Source organism: Panthera leo, chromosome B2 (assembly GCF_018350215.1).
Source record: "Panthera leo isolate Ple1 chromosome B2, P.leo_Ple1_pat1.1, whole genome shotgun sequence".
Taxonomy (NCBI): domain Eukaryota; kingdom Metazoa; phylum Chordata; class Mammalia; order Carnivora; family Felidae; genus Panthera; species Panthera leo.
Genome location: NC_056683.1, coordinates 19,641,364 through 19,658,091, shown reverse-complemented (window position 1 = coordinate 19,658,091; position 16,728 = coordinate 19,641,364).

The following is a 16,728-nucleotide window of genomic DNA, read 5'->3' as shown; positions in this document are numbered from 1 at the left end:
GGAGCATCTTTTTCTTTCAAAAATATATATTTTGAAAAGATTCCTTTACTTTTCTGAAACTTTGCATGTCACTACCCATCAATAAGAGCATATCCACCTGTAAATATTTGTACCACACTCACCATAAGCCCTAGTGGAATCATTTATAGGGGTACACCAAATTTGTTCTTCTTAGGATCACTAGATTCTAAGACAACTTCTTCCCCTTTTCTTTTTTTTTTTTTAACGTTTTTTTTATTTTTGAGACAGAGAGAGACAGAGCATGAACGGGGGAGGGTCAGAGAGAGGGAGACACAGATTCCGAAACAGGCTCTAGGCTCTGAGCTGAGCTGTCAGCACAGAGCCCGATGCGGGGCTCGAACTCAGGGACCGCGAGATCATGACCTGAGCCGAAGTCGGCCGCTTAACCGACTGAGCCACCCAGGTGTCCCTTTCTTCCCCTATTCTAACTTCTTCAAAGTCTCTTTTGTAAAGATTTCAATAGGTAGGCCATGGCGAACTCAGGTTGTTGGCGTCTTTTTCTGTTCAAAGAAACCCAAGACAGCTTCCTGGAGGAGAACTGCGGGTGTCCATTAAATGTCTGGGCAGGGGCACAGATTTTAGACTTAGACTTTAGATTTAGACTGCCATTTTCCAAGACTACATGTCTATCATAAGCATGGATTTGAGAGAGAACCATGGAAGAAGAGAAATTTTGAGGCCAGGTTACGTAGCTGGGAAAATCAGAGAAGGGCAGAACACTTCCATGTTTTGGAGGGAAGACAGAACGTGGCACAGAAGGGGATTGAAAGGTCAGAGGCGTTCTGCACTGTTTTATTTACATATCTTTTGGATTTTGTCTTTGATCTGGATCACTAATGGACCAATGACATCATTGAAGTCGTTCATCCTTACTGATTCACGTTCTCCGGCTTAGTTGCCAGTGCGCGTTGAATTTTGATGCTCTCGGAATAGTGACCGAAGAGGAGAAAGGAGGGAAAAGTATTTCACAGACCCTTAAGGGTCACGGGTATGGGACCTATAAAAGTCACCTACTCGAGACCAATAGCTGTAACCGAACTCGCTGTGCCAGTCCTTCGGGAGTGTTCAGCTACTTTTTAAAATCACTGACCTTGAAGTTTATTGACTTCCGGTGCATTGGAGTCACGCTCCAGCAGATGCATTCACATGGGTGGTAGAGGGGGATTCTGAGGAAATGCTCAGCCACACAGAAGGATGTTTCTTCGTGAGGTGTTTATGTTCAGCTCTTTCGTGTAAAGCTCCAAGTTTGAAAACAGAAGAGATTATTTCACTGTAGTTTTTTTTTTTTTTTTCCCTTAACCGTAAAAGGAAAGGAATTTCGTCCTGTTAAGGTGTAGATACAGCTAAAGATTCACATAAAAATGGATTTCAATAGTATGTACACTAAATGTGAAAAATACCCAATCTGCGTTCATCTGTTTCGCCTGTGTGTGAAAACTAGAGGCCTTCCCAGCTACTGCAAATATTATTCAGCTTTTACAATTCCTCATTAATAAAGGGTCGGGAATCCTGAAGAGCAAAAATCCCCCAGCGAAACAGAAACCACATAACTACTCATTTCTCACTCATGAGACCAATTTAATTTGTAAAACGGTCTCTTTCTCCTCACTTGTGTCTCTCTCAGGCCTGCTGAATTCCTGTCTCTGCTTCTTTCTCCTTGAATCTCTTCTCTTTGTTCTCATTAATTAAACAATGGCTACTAGACAGCTACAGGATGCACAAAGTCCAAGTCTAGCTTCACGATCCACATTAAGAAGATGTAAACAATGGTGAATTTTCGTGGCGAATCTTGTAAAGGAAAGCGCTAAGTTGATGCAGCGTATGTATAGTGTGACAGACAGTACATCATTATATTGTAGAAATTCTTTCTCATTTCTCTCTCTACATATATATTTCTCAATATGTGCATTTTATAATATATTGATAAGCCTATGCCACCTTATAGCATTCAGTGGATGAGAATGCCCATGAGTTCTCCTGCTTAATGGTAACTCAAATAAGCACCCTTCTTAGGTAATCCATTTTCCTTCACGCTATTTAAAATAAAACAAGGTACATTTTTAAATTATGCACACGGAGGCAATATTCAGCGGGCTGCTTAACATTCAGAAGGGGTTTCTGTGATCCACCCTGTCACTGCCGTTCCTGCCCTCTCAGTACAAGAAAACACTGTTATTTACCCTGGGACACAGGTGACTGAACTTATAAAAATCACTACAAGACAAGATGTATTGAGGCCTGGCATGGAATGACAAATTCTGGTGAGGTTCACCAAGAAGAGACATATTGATTCTTAAATGATTAATAAGGAGAATATAATTGTATTTCATTAAGATGGATGGGATTTCATTTAGTCTGTCTTCTCCCTTTTCCACTTCAGATGCGAGAGGAAATCAGGCCATCATCAATGGCACCTCGCGTTAGCCTGCCATGGCAACAAGCTCATTGATTGAGTAAAAGAACTTTCAGATGCACTAGCTGGTCTTTAATGGGCTGCTGAAGGCAGAGATAACACCGCCAAAGGAGCCAGCCGAGTTTCCGTGGATATATAAAGAAAGACCGGAAATTCACAGTGAGATTTCTCAGTGGTTCCTAACGCAGTTAAACCCTTTTCACCAATCTAAGATTGGCGTACAAAATGTTACCTGCTTCGCTCATTTGGTTATAGCTATTGAGTTGCGGGAGGGAGGAGGATTTGTCCTGCAGGATAATAGAGTCTGGGGATTAGCGGAGCGCTAAGCACTAAGACTTTATTAAATTATATTTGTATAATAATAATAGCTAAGGTATTTAGTAGGTGTTGGATTTTCTTTGTCTGCGCAGCACCTCCATTATTTTTCAAAACAGCCCCCAGTGCAGGGAACTGTTAATAGAACCATTTTAATGATGAGAATGTTGAGGTTTAGAGTGAATTCCACGTACATAGGGGCAGATTCAACCCTGAACTCATTATACTTTGATCCTGTTTAGAAAAAAAAAATTTGAAGTTTATTTTTATTTTGAGAGAGAGAGATCCAAAGCAAATGGGAGAGAGGCAGATACGGAGGTGGGGGGGATGCTGAGCTCGAACCCAGGAACCGTGAGATCATGAAGTCAAGAGTCAGTCTCTTCCCCCACTGAGCCACCCAGGCGCCCCTGATCCTATTCTTAAAGTGACTCCCGGTTTTCTTGCAAGGCCTTTTTGTATGTGGAGAAACCAATCTGAGGACAGCAGTGGAGTGATTACACGTGTCTGCTCTGGAGTCAGACTCTCTGAGACTAAGATCAGCTGTGCCACTTAATAGCTATGTAACCTATCAAGTCACTTGCCCTCCTATGCCTCTATCGCCTTCTCTTTATAAAGGGGTGGGGCTTATATGTTGTGTATATTTATATATTTATGCATTGTGAGGCTTTATATGTATTGTGTATATTTATATATTTGTGTATTGTGAGGCTTCGAGAAGCTCATGTATGTGAAACGCTGTGCATGTGCTGTCTCAGCGAACAACGCACTGTAAGCATACAAGACATGTGAACACACGCCTGGGTTAGACAGATGCCCAACAGCACAAGCTCCCCTCGACAGCCACATTTCAAGTCTAGCTTTCCCTGTTCTGAAGCAGGTTCTGAGGCCAAGCCCAGCTTCAACGCAAGGGGCAAATACATTCTGTCCATTGCAGACGTGATGGCGAGAATATTTGCTGAACAATAATCCAACTGAGCAATCAGTTGAGTCTGATTGCTCAACTTTACAGGAATCGTTTCTGTATTCTGTGAAAGGGGTAACCATTACAGCATGTGTGACAGATACATGGAGGGAAAGCGTGTAAACGGCTCAGCTCTGTGCCCTGGTTGTGGTAAGTACTCCACACGTGTTAGCTATTACTGTTATTACTGATATCATTATTGACGCAGCCCAATAAGCGTATCAATAGTAAAAGAGAAAGATCTACCTAATCCAAAACTGTTTCATGAGAGAATTACTGCAGAGAGCCTCTATGGTTTCAAAACACTCTCAAAAGAATTAGCATATGATGAAATGTACTCAGTGACAACACTGAATGGAATTTATGACGATAATCTTGTGATCCGCACGATATTTGGAATTCCTCAATTATTATTGTACTTCACATACTCAAAAGTATAACTTGATGGAGATATTCAATACACGAAATGCTGATGAGACCAGCTTGTAGTGGAAACGGGCAGGTTTTCAGATTCTCAAACTGTGGGGTAAGAATAAATACAGAAGTTCTGGAGGGAACCATTAAACAGCACAAAAGTCATACTATTATTATTTTGAAGATATTATACGGTCAGACAGAGAAAACAAGAATGCAGTATGCGGCTTTTTACTAAGAGGGAAACTGAGGCAGGGAGGATGGACGATTCCAGTTAGTGCTGTAGCCAAAGAGCTCTTTCCACTTCTGCACTGTGGTTCAGTGCTTTGGATGTCACCGTATCCAGAGGCAGAGTCTGGTGGGCTACAGGAGCGCATGTGATTCTGCTTTTTGCCTTATTTACAAATAACTTCGGAGACACCAGTCTCTCTTAATGAGCCCCTGGGACGGTAGAGGAGTAAGAGCAGAGTGGTTGGGCATTTTAAAGCCAGAGCCCTGAGGACCAGAGGAAGGTGCATGCGGGTGGGAGTCAGGGGTCCTTAGCATTCACGGTGGCTGGGCATCCCTGCAGGAGTCTTAAGGAACTCCTGAGTAACTCACTGGACCAGCAGCTGTGAGCCTGACCTCCTGGGAGGCAACGAGTGACACCGACTGTTTATCAGAGAATGAAGAATGTGTCTGTGTTCAGGTGCCGGACAAAACAAAGACAAAAGAAGGAGTTCACAATTAGCTCTAAGTTCTTATGTTTGGAAAAGGCATTCACTTATCAAGATGTAACTTGATACATATTGAGATGTATTGCTTGAGATGTGACTGCTCACCAAGGGAAGTTTGCACCAACATGAAATGCAAACTGGGGTCTGGAATCCCCTGAGGAAGGAGAGCTCACACCATCCCCCGGGGGTGTAAAACCCATTTGGGCAGCAGAATGGGGCTTGTCTCAGACTTCAGGGTGAATTTGTATTAGGCAACGGCGAGTGCACTTTTTAATAAAAGTAAAATAAAGCTTAAATGGCACAGGAGTCTCCTTAGATTTAAAAGGGTCCCCAGAAAGTAACTTTTTGATGCTCTAATTGGAAATGAATCAGAACATATAGATTAAATTTCCTTGAAAAAAAACATTGTCTTTTGTATATTTTTTATTACATTTTCATTTTCAATATCCTGAAGTAGGCTCCAGAAAAAAATTAAAAAGGAAGGAAGGGTAACGGAAACATGTATTCAGCTCTGAGCATGATGTTGTTTCATAATGTTTTCAGTAAATAAGAGAAACTGAAAAAAAAAAAAAAAAAAAGCTGGTGTGAGTGTTTGTTATGCAATACATCCTGGAGACTTTGTCCTTGAAAACAGGATGGATTTAGAATCTAACAGCAAAACAAAAAAAGACAAAAACTGGTTAAAAAATACAATTACATAGGCAATGTTTTTTTAAAACATATAAATTACCCTCTTCAGTGAAGGAGGATAATTTCGAGAGACTCCTTTATAAGAAGGACACTTTTGAATAGTGTTCGTATGATACACTGAGATATAATTTCAATTTGAAACCAGGTTTTGAAGGGTAAAGTGATGCTTCCTAGATGAATTTTCCTAACAAAATAGTAATCATGGAAAGACATTAAAAAAGAGCCTTATGAAACGGAAAAAGGATGTGCTGGTATCATCAATAATAATAAAGTGTTAACTCAATTAAGGAGCACTATACATTATCTCATGTTATCCTATAATAACCAACTGTGTTATCTATGGTTATCTCTGTTTTACAGAAATGGAAAGCTAAGTTTATGGATGCAAAGTGATTTGCCTGGGTTTGTATACTACTTCCCAACTCAGCCTATGACCATCCCATCGCACAACCTGTCTTACTTGATTTAGTCCCTTTATTTGAGCAGAATGAAAACTCTTGTAGTTTCTTCAGAAAAAGGGCATGGAAGGTAAATTGTTGAGCTTTCTATGGATGAAAAAAAACTTTTATTTGCTCTACATGTGAAGGATAGTTTGTCTGGGTATAGAATTTTAGGCTTAAAATTGTTCTTCAGAATTTTGAAAGTGCTGGGCTTTGTTTTCTACCTTCTATACTGCCATTGAGAGAATTAAAAGGCCATTCTGATTTCTGATCCTTTTTATGGGACCTTTTATCTTTTCCTCTCTGGTAGTTTTGGCATTTTCTTTTATTCCATTGTTATCACTATTTCATGGCAATAGACTAAATTGTTTATTTTTTATTTTTATTTTTAAAATTATTTATTTATTTATTTATTTATTTATTTATTTATTTATTTATTTTTTGTCCCAAGGGTTTTGTCAGTTTTTTTTAGCCTGAAAGTTTGTGTCATTCACTTCTGGAAAACATTATTTAACTATTTTCTTGGTGATTTTCTCCTTCCATTTTTTTTTCTATTCTACATGCTTGGAAACTTTATTTTGGGGGTTACTGGATTTCCTGAGCTGGTTCTTAATATTTTTTATTCTCCTTTTATTCTCCTATTTTTCCATCTCTTTGTCTTTTTTTCCCCTACTTTGTAGAAATTCTTTATCTTACAACCCTTTTACTGAATTTTATTTGACTAATTTTGTATAGACATGTAAATTTTCTGAGAGCTCTTGTGTTTTTTGTTTTTTGTTTTTTGTTTTTTTCCCCTCATTATCTCTTCTTAATACCATCCCGTTCTTGTTTCCTAGATGCCGTTTCTTTTTGAAATTTTTGGGGTTATTAACAGTAGCCTTTTGCGGGGAGAGGGAGAGATTTCTTCGGCTTGCACCACCTCAATATTCTCTAAATTGTTGTTGTTGCCTTGTTTGTATTAGTCACCCACTTTTACATCAATGGCTTTCCTCTGATATGTTAACCTTTATGATTTTTTTATATCTTTGAAACTGAGAATCAAATTGGAAGCTATGATCGCACAGGCAGAGCTTGTCAACTCTGAGAACCACTCTCTTTAAATCTTCGATTCCCTAGGGAAGACTCTAGTCTGGATCATACAGGCCTGGCTACTCTTCTTTCAGGGTGGGACCTACAGATTTGGTGTGCATGTGTTCACTTATGACCCCATGCTTTCAGCTATCAAGTAGCAAATTCATCACCACTGTGTCTTACCCAAACAGAGAACCTACTTCATCCACTCCAGAGAATAAATATCCAGTGTTCGGCTAGGCTGAAAAGAGGGAGAAAAGTCTGAGACAATGTGTGAGGAGAACGATATTTGAGACTGGACTGCTTCTTTTTTTATTTTTTTTATATATTTTTTAATGTTTATTTACTTTTGAGACAGAGACAGACCATGAACAGGGGAGGGGCAGAGAGAGAGGGAGACACAGAATCCGAAGCAGGGTGCAGACTCTGACCCGTCAGCACAGAGCCCGACACGGGGCTTGAACTCACAGACCGTGAGATCATGACCTGAGCCGAAGTCAGATGCTTAACCAACTGAGCCACCCAGGTGCTGCGAGACTGGACTGCTTCTTAAGCAGTGTTCGGTCATTCTCTTTATTTTAAAACAATCTCTACCCCCATAAATTTATAGAGGTACTTGGTTCCCCAAATCCCCAAAACATTTGGGTATTCTGCCCTATAAATTTCATTCATTCTCAGCTTTCCTTGTTGCTGGCTCAGGGTTCACCTAAGTCAAATTATTCAGCCTGCACTTTCTAGCTTTTATGTATGTATGTATCTACCTATTTATTTTTGCTCTTAGTTCTCTCCTATTCTTTAAGAAAACAACTGTAATTCTACTGTAATTTTACTGGAGTTTCATAAGATAGCTTAATTAAATGTATATGTTCATACTTATTTAAGTGTAATCTTGCAAACGTTTCTATTTCTTCTGACGATTAAAAGAATTCTTGAAGGGGCACCTGGGTGGCTTGGTCGGTTAAGCGTCTGACTTCGGCTCAGGTCATGATCTCACGGTCCGTGAGTTTGAGCCCTGCTTCAGGCTTTGTGCTGACTGCTCAGAGCCTGGAGCCTATTTCAGATTCTGTGTCTCCCTCTCTCTCTGCCCCTCCCCTGTTCATGCTCTGTCTCTCTCTGTCTCAAAAATAAATAAACGTTAAAAAAAAATTAAAAAAAAAAAGAATTCTTGAAAATAAAGAGAATGTCCTTTTTCTGTATCAATGTATCTGTCAGAACTTTAAACATAGACATGTACATAATAGGTGCCCAATAAATGCTGAATATGGTGCATTACATTCTACAAATACTCAGGTGGAAACTTGGTCTTAATAGTTTAAACTGAGATTTGGCAAATGATAAAGGAAAATAAAATAAATTAGTTAAAAGAAAAAAAGAAATAAAATTTCAAGATATTACATCTCTCTCTCTCTCTAATGTATAATATTTGTATGAACAAAACACCTGAAGTATTCCAAAAAGAAAAATCTGGTTAGCATAATATATTATTGAAAATTCTATATCACCAAACAAATTGCTTCCTTTCAAACTAATCAAGTATTTTTATTAAGTTAGTAATTCTCAGGTTTTGGTGACAATTCAAATGAAAATAATAGATGAATAGCCTTTCAGATTCAGTATTACATGGTAAGATGTTTTACAGTTTTGTAGAACTCCCACACAGATTAACACCTTGCATAGTAATCATCAGTTTACACACCAATTGCCCGCTAATCATTGGGTTTCTCCAATCAGTGATTATATCTTATTCATATTTGTAATCTTATCACCCATTTGCTGAGGTACCAAATTGGTGCATATGCGTAACTATTCTTCTGATCAATACTGTCCTATAGAAACTGGGTGGTCTTTACAAAGAACTTAAGATATCCTTACCCTGTTAGAGGAATCGAAAAGAGAGGCACACCATTATAGCACAGGTAAAGTGGCTGAATATCTTTAAAAATCCCCAATTCAAGAATACTGTGGAGTAAGTCATAATAATCTTTCTATATTGAGACTGTTCCCAGTTGTGTGGGATTAGGAAGGTCCACTGTGATTAGCTTTCAAGGTCCACTTTATTATTGCTGTTGAAATGTAAGTAGAACAAACAACAAAGAAATTATTGATGTTCATTTAAAAATTGTTTAATGTTTTATTTTTGAGAGAGACAGAGAGACAGAGTGTGAGCAGGAGAGGGGCAGAGAGGGAGGGAGACACAGAATGCGAAGCAGGCTCCAGGCTCTAAGCTGTCAGCACAGGGCCCAGTGAGGGGCTTGAACCCACAAACTGTGAGATCATGACCTAAGCCGAGTTGGATGCTTAACCAACTGGGCCACCCAGGTGGCCCTTGATGTTCATTTTTAATGTTCTTGCGTTTTTAGCAATCTTTCTAATATATGTGGAAGAACAGTTGTACTATCTTTGCATTGTAAATATTTTAAATATGCAAAACCATACTTTGAGATAACAAATAATTTTCATCTCCCCTGGAAATACCTTTATTGCTAAATCTGTAAGTGGAAAGACAGGTAAAATCATATGGTATGGCTTTGAAGGAAGAGGTTGTACACAGTTTCCCTTTTTTGTTTTCTTTTAATACAGCTTTAAGATGGAACTTACTTTACATATGTTCATAAAATGCTTTAATGATAAGTGAAATAATGACGCTTTATCATTAGAGTGGATCCAGTTTTCACTGAGAGCAATTAAAATCTTTAAAAATATATCTATTCTTAAAATGTATGAGGCTTTCCCCCTTATGTCGGTTAATAGCGTCAAGAAAGTACAACATATGGGCTTCAAACAGGGTAACTCTTTGATCTTAGAGCTCAGAGACTGGCAAGAGTTAGAGACCAAATCCTCTCCTTTGTTGTTTATCCCTTGCTGAAGATTTTCTTCCAAGTTCAAGTGCTGGAGTCCCTAGATCATTTTTTCCCTCAGGACTCTCTCCACCCGCCCTCCTTGTCTTATATCACAACTCTGGAATTACAAAGGTTTTTAATTAAGTGCAACTCAGTTTATCAAGTGTTAGAAAACTGAGATCTTTATGCTAGCACTCCAAAAACTGTGGAAAATTATAAACTAGGAACGTCTTCAGGGTCAGCTTCTCCCTTGTCTGTTTCTGTTTCCCTAGAATTCAGCATAGCACGTGACACAGTAAGAACTTGATAACTATTTGTTAAATCATTAAATGGGTATCTGATTCCAAGAGATTGCGAATCTAAGTAGGAAGGACAGCGAGAAGTCCTGTAGGAAGTTAGTGAGCCAGAGCTCAGAAGGTATGGAATGTGCTGAGAACTCTGCAGAAGACTAAAGGCTCATGGCAGCCACATAATTTAGTAATCCCCAATTCCTTTGGACATCAAAGGCGCTTAAAGAAAAAAAAAATATTAGCTAAGATATCCATCAAAGGCCCAAAGTCTACTCCAAGAAACAAACCCCAGCCCCCCAAAACTAGTATTATTTATTTATTTACCAAAAATTAGTATTTCAACATAATTGCTTAGAGGATGTATTCAAAGGCATCCCACTCAGAAAGTTGCGGATTGACATGGTAAAAACCAGAAAACAAAGCAAATTAATTGATATAGTCAGCATCAAGTCAGGTACTGATCAAACCCAACTTGACTATGAACTGCTCGAGGGCAGGGATACTTTCCATGTTTTTCATTATTTTGTTCCAGCACATGACACAGTGTGGCTCCTTCTGCTGGCTCCTCAATGATCTGAACTTATGTGAATGAATGAAATCTTATTGTGTGCACAATGCTACTAGCTGCCTAGTGGGTTCAGGCTGCTATATGAGAATCCCACAAATTAGGTAGCTTATAAGCAAAAGACATTTATTTCTTATAATTCTGGAGGCCCGGAAGGCCAAGATGAAGGCTCCAGCAGAGTCAGTGTCTGATAAGGGTCCCCTTTCTGGTGCATAAGCCCCCTTCTTTTCACAAGGTCCTCACATTGTGGAAGGAGCAAGGGAGCTTTCTGAGGTCACTTTTAAAGGGCACAAACCCCATTCATGAAGGCTCTGCCCTTATGACCAAATTACCTACCCCAAACCCACCTCCTAATACCATCACATCAGGGATTAGGTTTCAAATCAGAATTTGGAGGGGTACAGGAACATTCAGTCTCTAGCCTTAGGTGTTTTTATAGGTACAAAATATTTTTTACGATTAATGGTTCTTCTCTGAGAGTCCAAAATGAGCTGAGGACCCACAGGAAAACCACAAAGTTGGACAGGGAAATATGCAGCCTTTAGGAGTTTTAGAAACTCAATGTAAAGTGGCCCAATCAGAGTAAACAGTGGCTAAGGCTTAACCCTTTCTCTCTTGCAAATAATAAGAGATTTTCAGAGCAAAGAGATAGGTGAGTAATACGGCATCGACCTTTTGTGGGTGCGGTATTGTTGTGTCCTTGGACAAACGCTTGTGTTGTTTTGTTCCAAATTCCCAATGCCCGGACCTTTTCAGTTGGGTGATACCCTTAGATGCATTCATCCTCACGGGCAGCAGAGAGCATGCGTACATTGTATAATAAAGGGTCAAATACTGTTCAAACTAGCAAACGCATCATCCTTAGCTCTAGGAGCAAAGGTGAAGAGTATTTCACATCCCACAAAGGCCCTGCAGTGCTAGGCACAGTGTGTGTTTCCATGACAAGGATGAGAGACTGAAGCTGTTGATTAGAGTCTTGGTCATGAACTGGACTTCTCACGCCTTTACTTTTTAGTAATTTATGATTTGATGGCCATGCTTTAATTACCTATGAAATTGTATGGATACTCTGCGCTCTGTCCATGCCTCAGAGGTGCACAATGAGAAGCAATTATGTGCAAACAAAGTTGCCGAATGGGCAGTGGAAATGGGAGTTTCAATTATTTTTTAACAACCTGTTTACCGATTCTCTGGTGTTTAGTATTTTTCGGGCTTATGAGGTTCCTCATTGATGGCTTCAGGCAAGAAACGAACAGAAAATTGATGGAGAGGATCAAGGATGCCCCGGTTCATGGGCAATATTCTCTCACTCGGGACTATGATTACAACCTCTGAGTTGTAGAGTTTTTAAACACAGGTGCAGTGCTTTCTGCTTGTCTGAGCGAGGAAAATACCCCATTTGGTTTAAAAAAACGCGATTCTCATTTGAGTGAGAGTTCTTGGCTTGACATGGCCATGAGTCTCGCTCAAAAGGCATAGAAAAAAAAAACACAACTATTAAATCACAGTGTAACCCACTCAGGCTGTCATTAGTCATGCAAATGATTTGTCTATCAGCTTAGACAGGAGCAGATTTTATGCTTAAAGAATGCAAATTATTTTGAACACTTTAATCGAGATGGAAGAACCATTTAAAAAAAGAATAACAGTTATTTCATGTAGAAGAATGGTGTGTACATATATTATTATCCCTAAAAATAATACATAAGATATTTGAAGTGTGTATTTGGTTCCCTGCTAAGAAATAGCTTCCTACATTTGTATTTGCTGTCTTGGTAAATTTGCCGGGTTATTTAGAGGTATTATTATTTCTATTTTACAGATAGCAAAATGGAGGGATTGAGTAAGCTTTTGGCAATTGTACTATATATCAGAAGTCATGGCACACATAGGGCATATAATCCAAGCTACTTGATTCCCAGATGAAGGTTCACGTGAATAAATAAAACACACAAAGCTAATGCTGTATTTTGGCAGGCATCAATAAGAGTATTTTTCTCTTGTCGGTAGTGAAATGTGTCAGTAGTCAAATTTGAGTTCTAAGGAAGCAGATTCCTGGGTTTTCAGATAATACAGACTCTTGCTTTTCTTCTAGTTTTTCTTTCCCCGTCGTCTATAACTTTAGGATATTTTATTGTATCTAGCACTTCCATTGGATAGTAGAAGGCATCCAGGCTTCATCGTGTGTTAGCAAAGCCTCATTATGCAGATTTTTGATTTCTGGCAGGGGAAGTGCACTACTCTGAGCTAGGAGTCCGAAATTAACCATATAACGCTGGTTTCAAACCTTTGTTCCAGTGCTGGCTCTTCTCCTTTTCTACTGCCAGTCAAGAAGAAAACCATGGCACAGCTCCCTAGTACTCTTTTGCTTAAGAGTAAATGCATCTCTTAATCCTGCTCTGGAGCCCCTCTCTGCATACACACGCTCTCTCCCTTAGTCAATAATCCCTTTTATTGGTTACAGTGCCACTACACTATTTCAAGCTTTTCCACAGCCAAGCACAGCTGCTCATGTAGGCTATTGATTCCATATGTTCGCTCAAAATTGTATAATAGTCTGTTCTAATAGTTGCCTTTGGCTTTTCCTCTCTCCACTCCAAAAAGTGCCCTCTGCCCCTGGCCTGGCATGTCGGTAACTAGAAATGGATCCTAATTATATCAACCATTCTTCACCAAAAAGTCCCAATATCTGTCACATGTTGGAATAGCTCGCTGTGGTTTTGGTTTACACGGCTTCGTGCTGCTCTACGGAAAACACTTTGAGAAACTGATGCTATATTTGTTGGTGGAAAGAAAATATTGCCATATGGAAGGTTTAGTGACCTCTCACTACAAGGAAATTTTCTGATTATTCAAGCCTATCTTCTCTCTAGTTATTCCCATATCCCTCCATGCTTGTCTCTATTTCAACCCTGTTACTTTACCTATAACTGTGAACTGCATATTTATTTATTTATTTATTTATTTATTTATTTATTTGAGAAAGAACCAGATCATAGGTGGGGGAGGGGCAGAAGGAGAGAGAATGAGAATCTTTCTCTTTTCTTTTTTTTTTTAAATTTTTTTAATGTTCATTTATTTTTGAGAGAGAGACAGAGCCCGAGTAGGGGAGGAGCAGAGAGAGAGACACACACACACACACACACACACACAGAATCCATGATCTCAGTTGAGATCATGACCTGAGCCAAAATCAAGAGTCGGACCCTTAACCCACTGAGCCAGCCAGCTGCCCCTGAAATGCATATGTAAGTTGTACATTAAAAATAGCATTTACCCCCAGGAAGACAATTTGAACAGCACCTAGTAAGTGTCACCTCTGGAAGATTTATGGAAGCTGACAGTTGATGCACACAGCCGAACAGCTCCGACAGTCCAGCGGGCACACTTTGCCTCAGTGTCTCTGGGCATCTGAGTGACCCAGAAGCTCATAACCTGATCACAAAGAGCCTGAATGACAGCTCTTTCCAGGGCTCCAATAACGTCTCGTGTTACAGTGAACAACCGAACCGCTCCTCTCTTGCTCTTTGAGCCAAGGTGGCTGAAAGAACAAGACATGGAATGTAAGTCGGTTCAGGAAGATCTGCTCATCAGACAGAGCAAACGGAGTTCTGATCTCTCACAACAACCTTTCAAAACGTACCTCAATGCACAAAGCACATTCAACACTCCTAGGCAGATCCTAGAGCCAAAATCAACCATAAAGAAGTAGAGCATAAACTGAATACAGTTTTGCAACTTGGAAACCTGGAAGATTTGCAAGAGTTTATTTAGCAAGGTGTAAGCAACACAAGCCCTGCCCCACGGAACTTTGAACTCTCTTCTGCCTCTGCTTCCAGCATCTGAATCCAAGTCCTGTGGATTGTCCCTGTGCTATACCCACTCCTTCTCTTACATAGGTCTGTTTCATCCCATATCTACATGACTGACAAATTCCCTGCACATTCTCTGTTTCCTGTTTCCTGTTCCTGTAGTCCAATCTTAGTGGTGAGTGGTCAGATTAATCTTCCCAAGCTCTCCCACTGACCATGCCACTACTCTTCCAAAAAACCTCACACCTTGTCATCACTGGCCAAAGAAATTAGTCTGGTAGAGTGTATGTTTTTTTAAACTTTTTTTTTAACGTTTATTTATTTTTGAGACAGAGAGAGACAGAGCATGAATGGGGGAGGGTCAGAGAGAGAGGGAGACACAGAATCCGAAACGGGCTCCAGGCTCTGAGCTGTCGGCACAGAGCCCGACGCGGGGCTCGAACTCACGGACCGTGACATCATGACCTGAGCTGAAGTCGGACGGTTAACTGACTGAGCCACCTAGCGGCCCCTAGAGTGTGTGTTTGTGTGTGTGGATGTGTGTAATGGAAGTTGGTGGCAGGTTAAACAAATTGCTCCAAAGAGACTGTGTCGAGTGTAAAATGTCTCTAAGACATATATATTTCTGAATCAGGCTAAATTGGTTAACATTTAAATCTCCAAATCTTTGGGTAAAATCAATGTGCCCAGAAACAGTGCCTGGTTTTATCCCATTGTGGCTCAGACTGGTTACTCCCACTCTCTCCTCTCCTTCCCTGCGCCAAGGCACAGACTTAGACTTGGAAGCAAATAGGCCTCACACGGTGGCCAAAGCTCTACACAAGCTGTCCCAGGGGTCTTCGGTCTAACCACCCGTTGCACTTTCTATCCTCAACCAGCCTATACACCCCTCCCGACTCTTGAGCAAACATTTTATTTCTTCTACTTTGAAGGTTTAGTAGGTGGATGGTTTACTAAGTGGATGGTAGATCCACTCACAAATAAAAACTATCCTAATTACTAAATAAAATGCTTTTTGTCCTTTGACATTTATTTTCTTAAGAATATTGTCCAAACCTAAAATGTTGACCAAACGCTCTTAAGCGGACCCGAGTTCATGAATTCTCGAGGCATCTACAGATTCTCAGCCAGATGAACGCACCCAAATTCTCAGAGATTAACGTGGCTTCAATAATGAAAGCGCACCCTACTCCACATTTTAAGTCCCATAAACAAGTCATTTCCTTGCTCCTCCCTCAGTGCTGCCATGGTTCCTTTTGAAACTTCTAACATTCTTTTATTTTTCTATGGCTCCCTCACTGAGGGGTAAAGTATCAACCAGCTCAATGCCTCGCATATGATAGGTGCTTACTAAAGACATTATGGAATATATTGACTGGATGGTAACTATAGTGGTAGTCATAGGGATGGATTCTGAAGGTTCTAGAATGTTTCACAATTGGAGGGTGCCCAAGATCCACCTAATTTCGGAGCTGTGAAATTAGAAATTCTATCCACAAGGAAACTTTACAGTTCAATGCAAAAGAAGGCTACTGTTGACGGGACCCACATAGGTCAGGGAGCTAGCGGGATGCATGACAAACGGTCGGGATTCTGAAAGCAGAAAGGCACCAAAGGGCTCTTGTAAAATTTGGGGGGGAAATGAACTGTTGGGATACACTCTCCTAAATATACGTTCCGTAAGCAAAATGCTAATCTTGACCTCCGTAATCCAGCACCCTCCCTTCCAAAATCTAATTTGCTTTGGGTTTATATAGGTTTTTTCCACCAGGAAGGCAATTAAGAATCCTGCCTTTTCAATTTCAGAGAGATGCGAATTAAGCATTTTATGAGAGCATGTGGGTACAGTTTGAATCGACGCAAGAAGGAAATTGAACATTAAGCATTAACACCTCGCTCTTACCCCACCACGCCTTCCGAGGGCTCGCAGACGGAGAACACTTGTGATGGAGTGCCAACGTTTTGTGCCGCTTTGCATAGCCAGCTTACATTTAGGGCTCCTATTAACTTGAAAGAGAGTTCCAGGTGCGTTCAAGTTCTGCTGAAGAAATGGAAAGTTGGAAGCTTTATTATTAGCTTAGGCCGTTTTCAACTCACGTGAGTAAGAGATGGAGAAAAGTTATTAGAATTTATTTTTTCTTCTTCTTCTTCTTTTTTTTTATAACTGCTGCTTTTAGGTC